Source organism: Sapajus apella, unplaced genomic scaffold (genome assembly GCF_009761245.1).
Source record: "Sapajus apella isolate SASKATOON/1434 unplaced genomic scaffold, GSC_monkey_1.0 scaffold4, whole genome shotgun sequence".
Taxonomy (NCBI): Eukaryota; Metazoa; Chordata; class Mammalia; order Primates; family Cebidae; genus Sapajus; species Sapajus apella.
In genome coordinates, this window is record NW_022436944.1 from 19,605,096 (window position 1) to 19,628,395 (window position 23,300).

The 23,300-nt window shown below is 33.6% G+C and overlaps 1 long non-coding RNA gene across 1 annotated transcript in view; it reads left to right on the forward strand.

Annotated features, from left to right (window-relative positions):
* The window catches only part of LOC116540376, a 68,957-nt gene extending 47,078 nt beyond the window's left edge, over nt 1-21,879 (forward strand). Inside the window, exon 3 of the long non-coding RNA XR_004264411.1 lies at nt 20,421-21,879. This is a non-coding gene — a long non-coding RNA (uncharacterized LOC116540376). The remainder of the gene's footprint in view (nt 1-20,420) is intronic.
* Nucleotides 21,880-23,300: the final 1,421 nt, after the last annotated feature.

Sequence of the window (23,300 nt, forward strand, 5' to 3'; positions counted from 1 at the left end):
TATATAAACTTATCAAGAACTATGCAAAACATACATAAAAAGAAAATACTGAGGATCATTAAAAATGGCAAGTAATAGAGAAATATCACATGGTCTTGGGTAGAAATAATTTGTTGACAAATTTTTCCCAATTAGGCTATGTATTTTGTACAACAGCAATCAAAATTACAAAGGGTTTTTAATTGAAAAATTTATAAAAATATATCTTGAAAAACAAGTGGACAAAAATATCCAGCCAAATTCTGAAAAGGCTGTGTAATGAAGGACACTAACCTTATCAAATATGAAAGTGTCATTTAAACTAGATTGATTGAAACTATAGTGAGAATCCAAGAATAGATCAATTAAAAAGAATAAAGTCTCTACTAATTAGCAGAAGAATTAAATACCTGACAAGAGTAGCTTTTTGAATAACTGAGCAAGATTCTAGTTATACAAAAAAAAAAGTAAGAAGAAATTGGATACATATTTGAAGACCAAAATAGAGAAAACAAATAGAGATTTTAGTCATGCCTCATATAAGCATAAATTCCAAATGTGTTAATGATGTAATATAAGTACTAGAAAATATATTAGATTGATATTTTAAAAATTTTGGTATTCAAAAACCCTCTAAGTACATATCAATGGTAAAATACACAGAAATATTGATATACTTGATTAAGCACAAATTAACACATTGTGCTTGGCAAATAAACTATAAAATATTAGAAAAATGCTAGAAATATATATTTATGAAATATCTAGTTTAGTAATGTTGTTAGTTACAAAAACAACAGAAAATTACTGGTTAACATTAGCCTAAAGTTTGTTTAGGGAGTTCCTCACAGAACCAACAGGAAGGCTTGAGAAGCAAGTTTAATCAGAAGCAAGATAGAACAAGTACAGCAAAGGCACTGCACCAAAATGACATATTTTCACTAAGAGGTCATGATGAAGCTTTGGGGCTTTTTAATTTATTACGGCTATCTCAAATTATCTCTGAAAGACTCTCTATATTGAAATACCTCCTCTAGAGTCAATATCCCCAGCAGATGCATCTGATTGGCCATTTGTAGAGCATTTGACTCTCATATACTTGCTATACCAGGTTGGAGAGGGAAAATGGCATGTCCCATTTGGCTTCCTGAGTGGGAGGCAGCGTGGAATTTTCTCATATTAAAAAGGATATTTATTTGTTGGGCAGTCTGAACAATTATTCTCTACTAAAAGAAGTTTCTACTTCTTTTCATTTGTAAATCAAATAAGGAAAAAATAACCAAATAGGAAAAAAAAAATGAGCAAACGGCACAAAAATGCAGTGTAGAAGTAGAAATACAATGCTTAATAAGCCTATCACATGTCTAACTTCCCTGGTAATCAAAGTGCAAATTATTAAAATAAGCAAAAAAAAATTGATTATCCAAAAGTATAAAAGTTTTGAAATATCCAGTGAAGCTAGTGAAGATAAGAGGAAATGGACACTTTGACATGGTGTTGGTGAGAATATAAGTTAATTGAATCATCTCAACTGTATTTGCACAACTACATTAGCTTCATAAGAGCTGCCGTTCTTTCCTGTTTTGCTTATTGCCATATTCGCAAGGACTACAATAGTGCCTAAGAAACATTGTAAGTTCTTTCTTAATAAATACTTGTTCTATATATTAATATCAACATTTAAAATCTAATAGTCTTTGCCATATAATTCCACTCCTAAAAGTTTACCCAAAGGATGTAAACAGTGTCTTAGCCTGTTTTGTGCTGTTATAACAGACTGTCACAAACTGGGTAGTTTATAAAACACAAAAAAATATTTCTCAAACTTCTGGAGGCTAGGAAGTGTAAGATCAAGATGCTGGCAGGTTTGACTGGTAAGAGTTTCATTTTCCAGATGGGAAGAACATTGTATCCTCACCTGGCAGAAGGTGGAAGGGCAAGCTACCAAACACTCTGCAAAGATCCTTTTATAAGGGTCCTTTTTTTTTGAAATGGAGTCTTGCTCTGTTGCCAGGCTGTAGTGCAGTGACTTAATCTCAGCTTACTGCAACCTCTGCGTCCTGGATTCAAACAATTCTCCTGCCTCAGCCTTCCGAGTTGCTGAGATTACAGGTGCATGCCACCATGTCCAACTAATTTTTTTATTTTTAGTACACATGGGGTTTCACCATGTTGGCCTGGATGGTCTCGATCTCTTGACCTCGTGATCCGCCCACCTTGGCCTTTCAACGTGCTGGAATTACAGGCATGAGCCACTGCGCCTGGCCTATAAGGGTCTTAATCCCATTCATGAGTAATGATCCCAAATGACCTAATCATCTCTTACAGACTCTACCTCTTCATACTTTCACATTGGCAAAGCCTGATTTTGGAGGGAATATATTCAAACCATAGCAACAAGTATGCAAAATAGAAATGCAGGTATATACAGATATTACTTTGTCCTTTAAAGTATGAGAAGAACAATTTGAATGTTCAACAATCAGTTACTAATTAACTATATTATGGTTTCTACAAATAGTGAAATGCTATATAGTTTTAAAAATATGTATCTATATTTGTTAACATGAAATAATGTCCATGACACATTACTGAGTGCAAGAAAACCAGTTTGCAAATGTTATCCCATTAGATCTAATTTTTATTTTTTCAAAAGGAAGGCTCTATAGGCGCATACTTATAAAGCCTGCTAATTATATACATCAAAACAGTAACAGTGGCACATCGTCTATCCCTCTTCTTCTCTTCCCCTCCTGAATAATTCAGTCCAAAACCCATTAAGCAGGGTGTCAATAAAGGTAAGAAAACGACACCAGACAGTAGTTGCAATCCCTCCACAATCCTCATTTCCAAAATAAAACAAACAAACAAACAAAAACACTCCTGACTAGTACTTCTTATTTTTCCAGGCTTATTCATCCTGGTTCCCTGATCCTCAAAATTTTTTGTGATGTACAAATCAAAGACTATTCTACTTTTACTGCCTGACATCTCTGCCCCTCCAAGATATTCTTCTTTCCTTCCTTATTAGCTTAAATTCCATCACTTTCCAGCATACATCCTCAGCTTCCTCTTCCATCCCTTTCTTAACAACCATTCTTTCTTCTTGGGAAATACTAGCAAAAAGCAATCCTTACATTAGGTAAGTTATGTCAGGTAATGTTAACTGCCATGGAGAAAAATAAAGTATGGATGTAATTTTATATAGTTCTCTTATAGATAGGTGGCATCTTAGAAAAAGACTGAAGGAAAATGGAGGAGCAAGCTATGTAAGTATTTGGGTAAAGAAAATTCTAAGTTTAAGAATCAGCCAGAATAAAGATTTGGAGGCAGTTGTGTGCCTGATGTGTTAAAGGAACAGCACCGTGGCTGGAGCAGGATACTGTTGTGAGGAGTGAGAGAGGCAATAGTAAAAGATTATCTGGGAGAGTTACAGGTGGCCAGACATATAGGCCCTTAAGTTATACCTGAAATCCTAACCTCTCTTAACATTTTGACATATTTTCTTCTAGTTTTGTTCTTACTTAAATGTTTTGTGCAGTTGAGATTGTATCAGCTATCTTATTTTCTTGAACGGAGCCTTTTATAACATTACGCCTTTAGCATTTTTTCCAATGGCACAACAACAGTTCCAACATATTTTAAATTATTGCCATATATATATATATATAATGTCATTATTACGTACTAGTCATTGAAATTATTCACAGGCAGAAAGAAGATAAGGAGCAACAGTCTAATGATTCTTTAACTCAGCAGCAGGCCTCTTTATTTTGACTCTCTCCTGACTCTGTAGAACAGTTCTTGTCTCATTTGCAAGACTATGTACACCTTCCCTCTTTCTTTTCTTTCTTTGTCTTTAAAAAAAATCTAACCCATAACAGAATCCATATCTTGATAAGATTATTGGTTTTTTTTTGTTTGTTTCTGGGGCTAAACCTCTGCAGTTCTGATAGTTTCTATAAAAATAAATCACTCATTTATTTAGACCTATTTCTTAGACAAAATACAGATTTTATATTTTGGACTTGTTATATATTAATACAATATTCCACAAGTCTATGATAAAACATAACACATAGTCAACTTGCAATTTTTCAGTTATGAAATGCCAATATAATGTTTGGAGTAAAATAAGAAAGATACATGGTTTTTATAACTTCAAATAATTTAACTCACCTAAACAATGGGAGAAATATGCTATACTGAGGATCTTATTAGTTCATTATGATTCAAGAATTTTTAAAACAATGCATGGGTCCTTTGCACCACACAGCTGGAATATGGCTGGAGGTGCTCTGAATCGTGGGGAATCCAGAAAGAGAAGTATAGAATAAAGATTGACAGGGAATACACCCAGCAGATGTTTTATCTCTTGCTTTTGGGGATAATTCTAGAGATTATCACAAAATGGTGTGTGGGAGGTGGAGAGAGAACAGGTAACTGGGATGACCCTGAAGTAGCTGGAAAACACCATGTATTTAGCACAAAGCTCTGTCAATAACACCAATCACTGGCTTTCAGTTATAAAGACCCTGCTAGGTCAGCATCTTCTGCACTGCCTTACTGAATCAGGATTTAGTAACATAACTTGAATCTTCATCCCAAAAGTGATCAAAAGATTTGCATCATCAGATCAGCTTTTACTAAGTATCAGCTGCATATAGGATGTGATGCTGAGAAGCTTCTTTCTGGTTCTTAAGAATCTTGGTGCTTTAGTGAGATAAACCAGTTACTGCTACTTGGCTTTTAAAATGGCCATGGATATTAGTAATGTACTTACCATTACTTAAGTAGCATAACAAATGCAGCTGAATTTTCTCTAACCATAACCTGCCTCCTGCTATCTTTGCTGTATTTGTAGGTATGTGTGTGTGTGAGAGGCATATTTGAAAAGCACAATACTGTGAATATATAGTCTGTTCACTTCTTACTTTAATTCAGAAAATGAAACCTCAAGGAGAAGAAACATTTTAAACCCAGATAAATGCCATTTTGTCTTTCAAGCTTATGGAAAAGTTTCCTCCCTAAATCTTCCCCATTGCATCCAGATTATGGCTTCTGGTGGAGCTGCCTAATCACACAGTGGGAAAGATACATTAATGGAAGTCAGAAGTAGGGTATTGAATGGACTAATGGAAGCTTTTTAAGAATTCCAAGTACTCTTCATATTAGAACCTTTGTCATAAAGGTGACAATATTAACAATAATAATCCTCTCTAACAAAAGACTAATATCAGGCCTGGCTCCATAAGAGCCACTGGTTCCCCTGTGCTCTGTCCATAGATGCCCTGATTTCCATTTCTAGTCCTGAGTACATATTGTTCAATTTAATAACTTAAATTTTCACAAGTAAAACAGATCTTCAGAATGAATTCAGTAATTAGCTTCCCCGTTAGGGGGCTCATTTAATTTCAAAGCTAATGCTATCCACATTTCCGTTTCTAATTAATCGAAATATAGAAATGCTATAGTAACCAGACAACATGTTCTTTGAAGAGCTGAAGCTATGACATTTTCATGACATCAGCAGACTTTCATTAGTAATATGATTTTAGAACACACTTTAAAACAAATGGAATATTTTCTTGAATTATTGGTTTTGTTTTGTGATTTTAAAATGTTTGAGACCTCTCCCAGTCTGACTTAAGAAGTTTTTAACTATTTATAAACAAGTTAAATGTTTTCATAAGATTCACAATAGAAGGATAGATGTTGAGATTACTTTAAGATCAATGTCCTTGAGAAATTTAAGGTATGGAAAGTTTCCTTGAGAAGTATTAGATAGAAATATACACTACCTGGCAGCATAAAGCATCAGATTCCATTTGATTAGAGGATTTGGCATATGTGAAATTATGTATTGCTAGAATCCTACCTTTACTTATTTCTAGGAATATTTATAGATATTTATAATTTGTATATTTTTGTGTTATATGTAGATGCACATATATGTGTACATATATATCCCTATTTGAAGCTATATTTAGTTATTCTTCTAGTAAAAATGTTGTTAAATGGAATATGGCATTGGGCTGTTTCCTGACCATCCATAAGGAGGATTATTTAAATGTGGTTAACTCTGTGTAAGTCACATTTTCATACATTGTCGAGGTTATCCATAGGAAGGATGAAATGAGAGATTTACCATTAGGTAAATATATTAATATAAATAATGACATGTTATATATGTTCATACTTATGTAGGAAGCAAAATAAAATAAATAAATAATAATTGGTTAGCTGAAGGAGAGTCAAACTCGTCCTAACCATTTATCTGGAGGTCAATCTGGCAGATTTTGTCTGGAAAAAGTCTGATTGGTTCACAGAAACAATAGGGTTGAGACAACCCCAAGAAAAATGTAAAAACTATCTGATCAAAAGGATCACAAACAGAGAAAATGAAAAGAAGCAATCAGTGAGAGATCCAAGACCTACTGACATCAAAATTACTGTTGAGCACAGTGAGATAAATTGGATCCTCCCTGAGTGGTTGGAATTATGATTCGGACAGCTTTCTAAGAATGATATTTTAAAATGATTTGGATGAGGTTTTCAAGTGAGAATGAGACTTTAACAGTTTTTAAAACCTTCAAGAAAAATGGTCAAGCTGTAAGTATGTTTGACCTCTGCTTCCTAGAACCAAAGTGAAGACAGGCTGTTTCATAAGAACAGAGCACCACCTTGTGTTAGTAAGTTATTACACCTCCTTGGGACACCTAAGGGAGGCTCTTTCCATCGTATTAAGTGAGAGCCTGTCAGTAAAGCTCTTGAGTACAACGAGCAAGTGTCATAGCTTCTTACCATTTAAGCTCTAAGCCTTATGTAGTGTCTGTGTTTGTGTTCCTAGGAAGATAGAGAAAATGATGTAGAGAGGTGATGAATCAGCCAAAACAAAAATATTTTGTATTTTTTTTTAATACAAATGCTTTTATCTCAGGAAATAATATGTAAGTTAAATTCGTAGCACTGATACCACATTGTACATTTAACACATCATATTCATTGTTTCTTAACATGATCTAATTTAAGTCTCAAATCTCAATGAAGCAATTTTGAATTGAGAATAATTTAGAAGTGCATTATTTCTGGAGTCTTCAACAAATAATTGTTAAGGAACAATGAAAGATCTAAAAATCCTAAGATGAAAGTAAAATCGCCTTAAATATTTCTAATAAAGACACAACATTTATAAAGCAAGAAGAAACATTAGTCAAATAGCATTAAAAACCTTCACTTTCCTAGAATTGCTGCCCTAAAAATTTTATCTTTTACATAAAGAGAAATTTAGAGCCATGCAACAAATGCAAATATCTTTCGCATTCTTCAAAATTAAACTCAAATCTTAACAAACAGTCTTCTGTGGTCACTAGTGTTCTTGTGGCACTTGATTTGTGAAATTAAAACTGTTTTATATTAAAATGGCTTTTGTTCATGTCTCATCTCCTCTAGCATATCTTCAGTTCTTTGTATACAGAGTACTGTCCTCAACATTTTTTTTGTGGTCCCAAACTATCTAGAAGAGTTATTGTCCTATAAAATTTTCTACTTTCTGGACTATCCAATATGGTAATCACTGGCTACATGTGGCTATAGAGCAACTTAAATGTAGCTAGTGTGACTGAGGGACAAAATTTTATTTTATTTTTTTGAGCCAGAGTCTTGCTCTGTCGCCCAGGCTGGAGTGCAATGGTGTGATCTCAACTCCCAGGCTGCAGATCCATGGCAACCTCTGCCTCCCAGACTCAAGTTAAAGCGATTCTTGTCCCTCAGCCTCCTGAGTAGCTGGGACTATAGGTGTGCACCACCACATCCAGCTAATTTTTGTATTTTTAACAGAGACAGAATTTCGCCACATTGGCCAGGCTGCCTGGAACTCCTGGCATCAAGTGAACCCACCGCATCAGCCTCCCAATGTGCTGAGATTACAGGTGTGAGTCACTGTGCCTGGCATGATTTTAAAAATTTTAATCAATATAAACTTAAATAGTCTCATGTGTCTAGTTGCTACTGTATGGACAGAATGGTCCTACAAAAATACCTTAGAAAGACACATATTGAATGAATAAATATCAAGTTATTAGAACATTATGTGTTAAATTATTTCTACTTTTTTGGTGTAGAAAATAATTACAATTCTTAGCTTCGTGTTTTATGTCTTATCAAAAATAAAACTTGAGAACTCTGTAACTCATTCATATGAGAATTTTCTATAACCTAAATTACTGATATAGTTTTGCTTCCCTCCTATACTCACCTTCTGTTCTTTATTCTCATATATTTTTTTTAAGTTTTGCCTTTTAATTCTGGATAAATTCTGAAAAAACAATGAATTTAAGTATAGGAGAGCTTTTAAGCATATATGTAAGTGAGCTTGAAATCTATATGAGTAGATTTAAATTTCAACACAATCTTGTCCAACTGTCAAAAGTAAAGTCACAGAGAAGCCTTATCTTATTAAGTCCTTCTCTCCCTCCATCCTGACTAATGGCTTAAAATAATCAACATCCTGAAAAGCTTTTCTGGATGGTACCCTGCAAGTATATAGGCATATAGCAATATTTTACATTCAACTCCCAACTTTATTTTCATTTAATTTACTCATAAAATATTTATTATTTCTATATTATATGTCAGTCACTTTGCAAAGTACTGAGGCAGATGCACAGGCAAGCTTTCTATGTAATACATTCTTGTTTTCAGTTTGGGGCCAGGCAGCAGTTAGTTTTAACAGTTATTACTATATATTGAACACTTAATTCTTTCATGATCTCTGTGGTGGTATCATTAACCTCATTTTATAAATGATAAAAAGTAAGCCGTGGAGAGGTTAAGTAACTTCTTTAAAGCAATACTGTAAAGCTGGCAAATGAAAAAGCCATAATTTGATTTCAGGTCCTATTACTTGCAAGTCAGACAATGATAGCCATCATGTTTTATTAAATTTTTAATAAATATTTTAAATAAATCATTATGAGTGCTTTAAGAGTTTGGTGGAAAATGTTACTAGAACTCAGTATTTTTCTCACAAATTCAAATAAATCAAGTATATACTTCTTTGATTATCAGAGATGTGGATTCAAACATAAAGGAGGGAGAATTTTGTCTCATAACCAGATAAACACATATTTATCAAGTAATATGTAATTTGAGCTAGACACAAAACAGATCCCTTAATTATGTAGTTGTGTATTTGTTAATGTGCAGACATTTCTGATCATGAAATTTTATTCATCTACAGCATTCTCTGAATCACTATCTGATAAAAAAACCTAAAACTTAATTAGATGGTGTTTTGTGTTTAATTATGAAATATGAAATGGGAAACACATTTGTATTATCTTAGCATAGTAGGGATAGGAGGGCATAGCACACTTTTACTTGAAATATGGATGTTTAATATTTTATTTAATATGAAACACATATGCCTTACCTTTTAAAAGTAAGAAAATTCTGCATTTTTTAAAATGTATTTTTTCTTAGTTTTTTTTTAGATGTGTAAACACAAAATTTTGTTAGCTTTTTGAGTTGTTGTAGAGATCGTGACTTTGCTTTGTAGAAAAACATTATTTTCAAGCATATGTAATCTACATTTCTGAGGTTAAATGTGAGAATTTGATTATAGATTCATATAGCTTCATGTCAAAATAGCTGATATTTATTGTTTTGAACCTATTTCTTCCATGTTTCTTATATAAACTTTTCTTCTTTCTAATGTCTCAAAATTAAATTTTGGGAAATATTAAAATTTCTGGTAAATTATTACTACCTTATTCACGTTATTTTATTTCTCTTTTTTATTATTTGACAAAGCTGAATTTCATTGCTAACCAGTTATGCTTATGATGAAGTACATTTGTACTATATTCAAAACATTAATTAGTTCTTCAGTTATTTCTTTTAACTTATTGACAATCATGTATCTCATTCATCAATTGGAAAGTCCATCTTTTTGAGCATTTTCAGTATATCCAGCACATATTTATCAAGTAATATATAATTTGTAGCAAGGAACACAGAATAAGAGAGAAATATGGTTTATGTCCTCATAGGACTGCAGTTTTGCTTGAGTGCCAGAATTAACAAATGTCATCAATATTATTAGATAAAATAAAGATAAAGCATTAGGTCAATGAATGCAAGAGAAATTAAAATAAACAAGGTTAGTTTGGGTTCAGTATTCTCTTTACCATATTCTTGAGACAGTACTGATTATTTCATTTCATTCTGCAGACGAGGAAACTAGGTATTAGGAAGGCTCAAGGGCTGTTCACCATGAAAATTTAACTCCAAAGCTTATCTTTTTTTCTGTTGTGTTACCATTTTAGAGAAAACTGGAGGTAGTACTCATGCTGGGTTTCCAAAAATGTGTTGGGTTAAGGGCAGGGGTAAAGCAACAGAATCCCAGTGTGTGAATGAACATGGCAGATGAGAAGGCTTGATCTGATGAGCCAGAAGTATGTTTTATAGATTAAGATGAGTAAGGCTGTGGGCTGGAAACAGATGCACATTAAATAGTTGATTCTTTTTGTAATAGATTTTGGAGGAGGGAGTTGCATATTTAAATGCCATTTTAGAAAAGCAAAGATGGATGAGTGGGAATAGTTGCAATCAGGAAGGCAACTTGTCTGAAAGAAATTGTAAAGAAAATATTGCACTGGACACAGGCTTAGCACAAGAAACCTCTTCCTAGTCTTCTAAACTTTGAGCTTCTAGAACGAGTAGTGTATTGCCTCTTTTCAGACATCTCCTGCTTTCTCCTCAGCCAACTCAATATGCCTTCCATAACTCCTGTTTCCAGTTATATTGCTCAGCGATAGAATAATTTGCAAGGGACCATTTGTTTATTGTAGGTCTTCTCCACAATAATTTTAGTGCTATGAAGAAAGAAAGTGTATCTTGCTCATCCCAGTATTCCTTGAACCTTGAATATACCTGAGAACATAGAAGGTTCTCTAGGAGTGTGCTTTTGAATTTTTATTGGCTTTTCTTTGAATCATTATAAAATCATTCAAGTTTAGTTTGTGGTCATGGCAGAAATGGAAATAGATATTATGCAATGTACAACAAAAGTGCTCATGGGAGAAAGGCATACTGGACTGTAACTAGGTTTAAAATGATGGTGGCCTATTTCCAGTTACTCAGAAGGTGATTAGTTTGCGAATTGTCCACTATCTCCTGCTTCTCTTTCATCTGATTGCTGCCAACTTTTGGCTAATTTTATGCTCATTAACACTTCCTCTAGAGCATGGGCAAGGCAAGGGTGTGACTTTTGAGTCTGTCCGTTTTGCTGTTTATTAACAAATTTGGATGATTTGGTGGAATAGAGATTAAAACTATTGACAAAGATGAACATTTTATTTTATTATGTATAGGTTTTGTTTACTGATGTTATTATTCCTTGTTTATACATGATCTATTTGAAAGATTAATGTGTAATGTGAATATAGTACAAACAATATTCTCTTTGATCATGAACATTTGCAGACACATCCAGACGTATGGATTATAAAGAAAATTGAGCTTTAAATACAAAGGTTAAATTCAAACAGTTGTCATGACAGAGTTATTCAGTATAATGGTGTGTATCTTTTATATCTCCTAATGTTCAAAAGTTAGACAACCTATGTAATTTCATAAATAAATATTTGTTTTAATTAGAAGAGCCATGCATATTTTAAGGAGAGTCACAGAGCTATTTAATGGCTTAATTTGGCCACAACCCATTTATAGTTAGTAAATATGCCACATTCTCTGATGAATTACAATGAATTGCAAAATAATATAGAAATAAAGACATCAATAAGTTGATTACAAGTTATAGTTTTAGATATGAAGAAACATTAACACAAAAATAAATTGTAAATATAAAAATTCATAAGATAAAGTTGAGAATCAGTCAAGGAAAAAATATGTAACAATGTAAAAAATTTACTGCAGGACTCATGGGTTTAAAATACGTCTAATAGTTGCATACTCTAAAGAAATACAGTAAAAATGCCCTACTATATAGACATATTCAGTTGTTTGATGAAATCCCTCCCCTATACAGTACAAATTATTCTTCTGTGTTTCTGGGTTTAGTTGGAATTTGCTACTAAAAGAATCCATTATTTTAATTAGCACCAGTGTTTATATGATAAACAGAGGTCAAGGATTATGTAAATACAGAGATCAAATTGGATCTTTTACCTTTACCTTTAAGAAAAGCACAGATGGAAATAAAAACATTATAAATCACATTATTTACTACTTTTGAAAAATTAAATGAATTTAGGCTCAAAATTTTATATAGAGGCACAGCAAAATAATATAGACAAAAATAAAGGGTCTGGCCTGACTGAATGGAAAAAGTTATAGAACATTTGTAAATGTGTTTTATTGCCTTTGCTGGTCATCATTTGAATTAACTTTAAATGGGCACTGATAAGTAAAATTAAATTGTTTATCCACATTGTACTTACAGCATATATTTCTGAGTATAACTCAAATATACTTGTCTCAAGCTATGCCATCTTTTACTGAATATGTTTTCTAGAATTGTTAACTGCAGTCAGTGAACTTCTTATTCATCAGATTATATGGTCTTTTCAAAGTTTACATAAAACGAAGTGAGATATAAATAAATGTATTTCAGAAATAAATAGGCTTGCTAATGTTGGAATTCTTAATTTCAAGTGCATCAAAGCTACTATATTTCTATCAGCTACTTGCCAGTCTGTTATCACCATAATTCTATTTGTATGAAAAACTGAGGGAGGGGACAAGTTTTTTTAAGCACAATGTGTATTTATGCCTTTTGCCCATTTAAAAATCTGCCAGAGAAGTATAGATATGCCGGTGATTTATTGATCCCTTTTCTATTTTTTGTTTTGTACTAATTTTTCATGGAGAGTTGTAAACAGGACTGGCATTTTCTTGCTATCTACCAGTACTAGTTGTTTATGGATGGCATCTGTTCTTGAGTCCATGCCAAACACATACTAGCTGTTAAATATTTTGAATATTATCCTAGTTGTAAATACAATTTTATTGGATTGTGCATGTGAAAACAAGAATTTTGCCAGTTAGCAAATAATTTTTAAAAAATTAGTTCAGGTTTAGAAAATAAGTCATGTTTACATGTTTAACTGTGTAACAAACTTGCATATCCTGCACATGTACCTCTGAACTTAAATAAAAGTTGGGAATTTTTAGAAGCCATGTTGTTAGTTTTCTTAGAAGTTCACTTTATAAATACATGATAATCACAAAGGCAGTATTGTGATTGACAGAAAGACACCAACAGATGCTTTTGAAAGACATACAGTTTTTTAAATAATATGAGATACAGATATCTTTGCAGAGATTAAGTAGGAGCAGTTGATAGCACAGCATGCTCCCTGAGAGAGAAGCTGCCTTACAGGCCTCAGAGGTTCCCACAAGCACAGTCAGCTGTTCACGAGGCCACCTGTGTGGAATGAGGAAGCTATCATGTGCTGGGAGCGCTCTCTTTTACAGGATGTTATGTCCTCCTGAGAAATCCTCCCAACTGCAGAGGGATGTTGTTCCACTTTTACAGGATGTTATGTCCTCCTGAGAAATCGTCCCAACTGCAGAAGGATGGTGACAACATGCTTGCCTGCCACCAGGCACAGAAGCCAAGCAACCTTACCACATTTCTCAGTCATTTCTTTATCACTGTGTGAAACTGAGATCAACTTTTCAGGAGCTGCCCTCAACTTGCCCATGCCTCAAGTCTCAGAAATTTTCATGGATTTAGGTAAAATTTTTTATCACTTAACTTGGAATATCTATTTTGATGATGTAAAATGTAAATTATCATTTTAACAATATTAATTCCTCTACTTTATGAACATGGAATATCTTTTCATTTTTTTTTTGGTATGCCCTCTTCAATTTCTGTCGTCAGTGTTTTACAGTTTTCCTTTGATAGATCTTCCACTTCTTTGGTTAAATGAATTCTGCTTTCTTGATTTATTTTTCAGATTGTTCTCTTTTCATATATAAATGTTACTGATTTTCATATGTTGATTTTGTATACTGCAACTTTACTGAGTGCATTTATAATAGTATGTTGAACAAAAGCAATGAAGTCTGGCATCCTTGTCTTGTTCCAATCTTAGAGGAAAGGTCTTCAATTTTTCCCTATTCAGTACAATGTTAGCTGTGGGTTTGTCATATATAGCCTTTATTATTTTGAGTTATGTTCCTTTTATATCCAAGTTTTTGAAGTGTTTTTTTTTTTAGTCATAAAGGGATGTTAAATGTTATTAAATATCCTTTGACATCTATTTAAATAGTCATAATTTTTGTTCTTAGTTTTGTTAATGTGCTATACTATTTTGTGTATGTTGAACATCCTTGCTCCCTGGGATGAATCCCACTTGATCATGTGGGATCAAGTGTTTTTTAATGTGTTGTTGAATTTGATTTGCTAGTATTTTGTTGAGGATTTTTTTTTGCATCTGTGTTCACTTACGATATTGGCCTGTAGTTTCCTTTTTTGTTTTGTTTGACTTTGGTATCAGGGTAATGTTGGCCTTATAGAATGAGTTTGAAACTATTCCCTTTTCTTTATTTTTTTTTTTTTTTTTTTTTTTTTTTTTTTTTAAGACAGTTTCACTCTGTCACCCAGGCTGGAGTGCAGTGGTATAATCTCAGCTCACTACACCTCTGTCTACCGGGTTGAAGCAATTCTCCTGCCTCAGCCTCCCGAGTAGCTGGGGTTGTGGGTGAACTCCTGACCTCAGGTGATCCACCCACCTCAGCCTTCCAAAGTGCTGGGATTACAGGTGTGAGCCATCACACCTGGCCTGTTTCTTCAATTTTTAAAAGAATTTGAAGGTCGGGCGCGGTGGCTCAAGCCTGTAATCCCAGCACTTTGGGAGGCCGAGGCGGGTGGATCACGAGGTCAAGAGATCGAGACCATCCTGGTCAATATGGTGAAACCCCGTCTCTACTAAAAATACAAAAAAAAATTAGCTGGGCATGGTGGTGTGTGCCTGTAATCCCAGCTACTCAGGAGGCTGAGGCAGGAGAATTGCCTGAACCCAGGATGCGGAGGTTGCGGTGAGCCGAGATCGCGCCATTGCACTCCAGCCTGGGTAACATGAGTGAAACTCCGTCTCAAAAAAAAAAAAAAAAAAAAAAAAAAATTTGAGTACAATTGGTATCAATTCTTTAAATATTCGTAAAATTTATCAGTGAAACCATCAGGTGCCAGGTTTTTCTTTGATAGGAGGTATTTTATTATAGCTTCAATATTGTTATTTATTAGTTTGTTGAGGTTTTCTTTTTCTTTATGGTTCAGTCTTAGTTGATTGTATGTGTCCACGAATTTTTCCATTTTATCTAGGTTTTTCAATTTGTTGCATATGGTTGTCTCTAATGAGTCTTTGTATTTTTGTGGTCTCAGTTGTTATATCTCTGTTCCCATTGGTCACTCAGAAGTATGTTGTTTGATTTTCATGTGTTTGTCAAGTTTTTGAGGTTCTTTTTGTTACTGATTTCTAGTTTCATTTCATTGTGTTCAGAAAAGATACTTAATATGATTGCTACCTTTTTGAATTTGTTCGGACTTGTTTTGTGACCTAAGATAATATCTATTCTGGAGAACCTTTCTTTCACGTGTTGTTGAAGAAAATGTGAATTTTGTGGCAGTTGGGTGAAATGTTTTATAAATGTCAGTAAGGTCTATCAGATCTCATGTGTAGTTAAATTCCAACTTTTTTTGTTGTTTTTCTGTCTGGATAATCTGTTCATTATTGCAAGTGGGGTGTTAAAGTCCCCTACTATTATAGTATTGCTGTCTATCTTTCCCTTTAGATCTACTAATGTTTGCTTTATATAGTTGGGAGCTCCAGTGTTGGGTGCACAGATATTTATAATTATCATATTTTCCTATTGAAGTGACCCCTTTATCCCTATATAGTGACATTTTGTGTCTTTTTAGAGTTTTTGCTATGTAGTTCATTTTATCTGATACAATTATAGCTACTCCTGTTCTTTTTTGGTTTCCAGTTGCATGATATATCTTTTCCCACCCCTTCACTTTCAGCTTATGTGTATTTTTATAGGTAAAGTAGGACCTGCTTTTAAAAATGAATTCAAGGCCATCTGTCTCTTTTGAGATTTTTAAATTACAAATGGTCAAATAACTAAAAGATAATGAAAAAATTGCTAACTATTCCCTCCTGTTCTATTAGCCCCAAATTCCACGCCTCAGATATAACTAACCTTTTGAGATCTTTCCATATCCTTTTTATACAAACCTTATCCTTACATGTTTTCTTTCTCTCTTTCTCTTTCCTCTCTTTCTCTCACCTCTCTTTTTGTCTCTCTCCCTTTTCTTTTGCTCTGATTAAACAGATACAGGATTCCAGTAGAAAAATTAGTGTGAAGCTGACTTTTTAATTTAATATATCATGGATGCCCTTGTCAGTCAATATACAGAGCTCTGACTTTCTTTCATATAACTACATAACATTTCATAGTGTAGACTTCCTGGAAGATATTTCACCAATCTTCTACAAGTGGGCATAATTTGTCATTGTTATTTTCCAATATTTGTGATGCTCAAGGAAAGCTCCAATAAGTACCTACCTCCATGTATCCTTACATATTGGCAGCACTTTTATTTCTGTATTGTAGATTTCCACAAGTGATACTGCTGGGTCAATTAATGTGTATATGTCTTGTTTTCATTTATAATGCTATATTATTTTTTAAAAGTTTTAAGAATTTATGCCCCTACTAGTTATATTCACTAATACTGGTTATTTTAGTTCTTTTAATTTTTGTTAATTCAATGATTCTTTATACTTTGTGTTGTTTAAAATATGTTTTTTTTCCTGACTACTAGTGAGGTTGAGTATCTTATTTTATGCTTATTGTGCATGTGTATTTCTTCTTCTGTGAATTGTTTCCTTATCAGTATGTAAGCAGTTAATAACTTTATAGCTATTAACCTTTTATCAGATGTGTTGCAGATATTTTTATTTATGGTGTTTGTTGTAACATGCAGTTTAGTTCTTATATAGTTATGTATATTTATCTTTTTTATTATCATTTTTCATTGAGATTGATTTTATTGAGTTTCATTGTTTGCTTTAAGAATATCCTCTTTACTCTAAGATCAAATAATTTCCTGGTATTAGAAAAATACCAGGAACAAATTTTTCTAATTTGTTCTCTAAGCTTTAGAACTTTATTCTATTTGGAGTTATTTTTATGGTATCTGGTAGACGTTCTAATATGAATATACAGCTATAAGAATCTTGAAACAGAATGCCGTCTATGTTATTTAGTGTTTTTCTAAACATTATTTTCTGTTTAGGGATCTCTGAATCTGTTCCAGTGGGTTATTTTTCTACTCAGGTGCTTATAACTATTATTTTGTTACACTGGCCTCATGGTAGGTTTCGGTATTTGGTAAGGTCCATCTTGAAAAACTGTCTTTTATTTGTCTGTGCTTTTATTTTTCACTGTGAACTTTAATATAATCCTATTAACTTTGATATAATTTTGTGTGGAACATATATATCTTTTAAAATATGATATATTCTCATTAAGAAACATTATGTTCTTTAATAAAATTTTACAGCTTTAAGAAATAGATCCTATACATTGCTTTGTGAAATTTCCTCTGATTATTTATATATTTTTGTTTGCTTATGTAAATAGATTTTTTTCTCTCATTTTCAAGATTTGGTGTTTTAAGTTAGAGGCACATAGCTAATTAGCATACTATTGTATAATCATCAATATTTTGTATAAGAGCATGTAATTTTCTTCTGTCTTGAAGAATTCACAATTCAATATAAGAAAAAATAAGGCTGGGCATGGTGGCTCACACCTGTAATCCCAGCACTTTGGAAGGCCAAGGCAGGCGGATCACAAGGTCAGGAGATCGAGACCATCCTGGCTAACATGGTGAAACCCCATCTCTACTAAAAATACAAAAAATTAGCCAGGCATGGTGGCCTGCACCTGTAGTCCCTGCTGAGGCAGGAGGACTGCTTGAACCATGGAGGCAGAGGTTGCAGTGAGCCAAGATTGTGCCACTGCACTCCAACCTGGGTGACAGAGTGAGACTGTGTCTCAAAACCTAACAAAACAAAGAAACACCTCTAGACCAGCCACATATGTACCCTTGTCTAAAAAGCAGGGATTCCTATCTGGGCAGAATAATTCATCAACCAACTGCCAAAAGTTGAATACAATGAACAAAACGTGGGGAAATAAAGGGAACAACTCCTAACCAATGAGTTCATTGGACTAAATCCTGGAAGTCAATGAGACAAATATCATGCTCAAGAAACTCTCCTCTTATTCAGGAATGGAATCAGACTTCCACATAAAAATAATAGTTGGGAAAAATAACTCAAATCTCAATTTTAAAGTTAGCTCTATGTAAGAACCAGAAAAAATGTAATTATCATTTCCTATGCTTATTTTCAATGGAGTTTGTCTAGAATATCAATTAGTGTAATCATATTGGATATATACTTTGAATTTTGAAATTTAAATGAAAGTATTTTGGATATAAGGGTAATCAATTTGTTATTTTAATTCTTCAATTGAAATGGATTTTTATAGCAAGTTAGATATACATAGCTTACAATGATGGAGTCAATACATATGTTATCATTCTCTTTCAAACTACCGTGTCTTCTTTCCCAGCTGTTAAAAGTTTCAGTGTCGGCAAATTTTCAAAATATAATCAAAGGCCATAACCTATAGCTTTAGTTACATTAAATAAAAATTTTTATCTTTAATGTAGCAAATTTTATGATGGGACACAATTACTTGATCATATACAATAACAAAATATGATGAGCACTGATACTTTTTTGCTTTTTAAAATAAACTTAATCACAAAATGAGTATCTATCATCTTTTTGACCCTTGTCTATGAATGCTCTATTAGACAGGCGAATTCAATTTATGATCACTTAACTTTTGTGTCCTTTCTCTAGAATAAAATTTACATAAATTAAATAATGGTTTTCAGTAGTTAGGGTTGCATATGAATTACAAAAATGGATTTCCAATCTTGTTGCAGCAGTTTTCAGTAACTGTTCTCAAGAACCTGTAGTAGAATTAGCCATACCTTCTGTTAATTGCCCAATCTTAATACTCAACAGATTTTTTTTTAAGCCTGCTTGGGTGAATTTTAATTGTAAACTTCCAAAAAAGCAAGCATTCTGGTCTTATACTGGGTATCTAGCAAAACAAAATATAAGTTGAAGACTGAAGCCAAACATTGAAAACATTTTATTGTAGGCAGATGTCACAGTTTTAAAACATAGCCCCAAAATTCTTTTATACTCCCCCTATTGAGGTGTGGGATCTACATCCTGAACCGCCTCTGGAATTTGGGCCCTGAGACTGCTTGACCAATTGAGCATAGAAGTTATGCTGGACTAGTTTCTAGAACTTAAAAAAAACCCTAACATTTCTACTTCCTGTCTATTTGGCACTCAAGTTTGGAGCCCTGAGCACCATGTAAGAAATGCAAGGCTGCCTGCTATGAAGTGACCACAAAGAGAGGTGTTGGTGTTCTGTGTAGGTGTTCTGGCTGAGCATAGCTGAGGTCCTTGCTGGCAACCAGCATAAACTATCAGATATGTGATTGATGGAGTCTTTGAGAAGATTCCAGCCCCCAGCCTTCAGGTCCTTCCAGCTGAGGCCCCAAACATAATGGAGTAGACACTCCACCATGATGAACTCTTTCCAGATTCTTGAAGCATAAATTCAGCAAGTCTAATAAAATATAGTAGTTGTTTTAAGTTTCTAAGTTGTGAGGCAACATGCTACATACGGAATAGTAACTAGAACAGCAAGCAATCCTAAAACATACCAGCCTCAGTTTCAGTGCCTCAGCACAACAACAATCATTAAATTTCAGAGGACACTGAATTGGGGGTGTAGGGTGGGATGCAATTTGAAAATAACTTCAGATAATTCAGATATGTCCCTTGCCCAGAGGTATGTTCATCCTTTGATGAACAAATACAGCCATATTTTGAATTGCTGTATTAACACTACAGGTGTCCTTCTAAGTTCATATGCTTAGCATTTTGTGAAACCTATTTGGATGTTGTGCTATGAGAGCTACTTCTGTTTTGGGATTGTCCTAAGCTGTTTTATAAGAGATATACCTTACTGATACTGAGCCTTGAACTTGGGATGAAAAAAAAAACATGATTAGTAGTATAATTTTATAACCATGGTTATCAGACAAGTTTCAGAACAGTTTGGTCCAGCTTGTCAGTAGAGGCTGTTAGTAACAGCAAGATTGATAGTTTATACCCTGTCTAAGTGTGATTCCAGTGGGTTCCGCCATTATGGCAAGTCACATAACAGTGATGACCCTTTGTATCAGTGGAACATGATAAGACCTAACCAAGACTTTATTTTGAGCCCCTGTTTTCTAGGTGTTCCATGCACATGTTGGATGTCACTGATGCAAGCAAGAAAGTGCATCCAGTATGGCCTTGCAGAAAGGAGGACAATTGGAGCCTGCATCAGACCACTATGGACTCCTTGCGGTAAGACAGCCTTTGGCTATGGTGCACATTCTTACTATAATGCTGATGCTATATTTTATCCTTCTCATTCAGTAAAGTGTAGATTTGTAAGAATTGTAGTTAAGACTTGTGAGTCTTCTTTAATGTCTTTTTTTCAGTCTTTTGCAGGGAAATAAAGACTTTATCATCCTAGGTTTGGTAGCTCGGTGTACAAACAAAACAAAAAGCAAAAACTGAAAGCAGGCAGATTAATAAGAAAAAGGCATACAGTTTTATTAATTTTTAATATGTGCACAAGGGAATTACAAAAAAAACCTAAAATCCCCCAAAACCATTTGAGAGTTCACATACCATCTTAATAGGAAAAGGGAAGAGACATGTTGGTTACTTAGGAAAGAATAAATGATTTGAGGAAAGATGAATGGGTTCTTAGAAGAATAGATGAGAGATAATGATAGATTCAAAGTTTGTTAGTGTGGCGTTAACTTCTAGTTTCTGCTTCTGTAATAAGAGTTAGTCTTCGTAGTTGATGAAACTCCTGGGAAGATGGTTTATGACAATTGAGTTTCTTTTGGAGGATCTGTCTTTAGGAAGGCAAAGGGAGTTCTAAGAAACACTCTCCTTCCATTTGCTGTTTTTCAAAATGCCTCAACCTCAAAATAGTCAGTATGCTACAACTGTATATTTTGGGTATATTATGGGGTGCCATCTGCTGAACTTCATCACAGTCATATTTAGCGGTGGTATATTCTTATTTATAACACTTCTTTAGTATCTAATTGGCATAATTAGTATGGAGTTCTTAAGTATATTTTTGTGCTGGTTTGACAAAACACTAACACATACACATAACATGCTCACCTCATTAGCCATTTTACTGGCTAAGCTACTCCTTTTCTTACCCCATTTTATGGTGACTTCTACTCTTTACTATTTCTGAAATTCACTATAGTTTTGACTGGGATCAAAGGTTGAAAAGGCTACTGTTAAGAAACTACAATTTTGAAGTTGAAAAGATAAATACCACAGTTCTGTGTACTACTAGGAAAATACCATAGGCCATTGTAGGAAATGGCTTTTTAGTGACAAGGCCAAAGAACACATTTCCAGAGACTCAAAGAGACGTATTGGTATTCAATATTCCCTCGCCCCTAGGCAGTTCCCCAGTGAAGTTTTCCATTTTAGACAAATCTTCTTGTGTTGGTCATTAAAACAGCGCCAAAGTACTAAAACATATATAGTTGTTTCTTAGTATCCTAGTTATTCTCTTTCTGGCTGTCATTCTCCATCAGTTTGAACTTAGACATAAGCATATGACTTTTTCTTTCAATGAAATGTCACCTAAAGTAATATAAGTCACTTTTGGATAGAAGTAATAGACAGCAAATATTTTTCACAGTTCCCTCTGCAGGTAAGGAAAACACATGACAAGATGGAATCTCTTTCAGCCTGGGTTCCTGAGTAATTGTAGTAAGCATTAGTCCCTAGGTGACAATGCCAAACATATAATGTAAGCAAGAAATAAACTTTTGTATGTTGAGCTATTGGTGGGTATTTGTTACTGTAGCATAACCTAGCCTAACTGAGGTAATGGAGTATCCCTACCTTACCTCTGATTTCTGAGATATTGTGCCGTATGTAAATTCTAGGATAAATGATTTGTTGACTGGTTCTTTCATAAAAATTCATCTTCCAAATTTTAAAAACATATCCTGTTTTATTCACAGGTTTGAAATGACATCTTTATGATTAATGCTTCAGTTGTGTGTTTATATCGCGTAACTAGAAAAGAATCTTCCCCAAAATCTGTGTGTTGAATTCTAAGATTAAAAAGAAACATATGTACTCCTTGAAGAAGCCATTTATTTCTTCTCTTGATTTTCCTGCAATGATGTGGCAGCTATGCTTTCGATCAATACCCTACTTCAGTGGTTACTGGTTACACCCATTTTTGCATGATTACAAAAGGAATACAAGCAACAATAATTTTGAAATTCATTACAATGCCAGGGTTTATATGCTCTCATTAAGCATTAATTGGTAGTTGACGGCTATTGCTATTTTTAACACCATTAGTTCATAGCAATATAATTAGTAACGCTAAGTACAGGAACCGCATTAATAGCATTACTAATTGTAAATCTGGAGATAGGAACACAACATGACTGGTTAATTTCCAGGCAATATCTCATGATAATTAGCTGTAGGACATTTGAACTGAACTAGAAAGGTAAGTAATTTAAATTTTTCTACAATTTTTTGTTGTTTGCAATACTAATATCACTCTTTAATGTATGGATCTCATTTCATCTTCTGATGTTAACATTCCTTTCTTTTAGATTCTCTTTTGGCGTATGCTAAGTAATGATTCATTTTTCTCCCACAAGGAAAATATAGTCATTTAAAAAAATGTATCATTCCATGTCAAGTCTTAGGAACAAAATATCTTAAATGACTTACTGCTTTTATTATATTGTAATTGATTTCCAATGTTTTGTGTTTGCCCAGTGTTTAGTTTGATACGCCAATTCTCTTTACTCATTACTCTAGCAGTAGCAAACTGGCCAACTTTATGTCTTTGCAAGTGAAATTTTATAATAATAGAATTAAGGAAATATTTTTTCCAAGCTATAATAAGTAAACTATAAGAAAAACTCCAACAACTAGCTATTCTGTACTTAAATGCATGCCGCTTGACATGCAGTGATTCTTTCTCTGGCTTCATTGTACGGGGTTTAACACTCTGTAGTGTCTACTTGTGTATAGTTCAGTACCTACAAGGGTGGA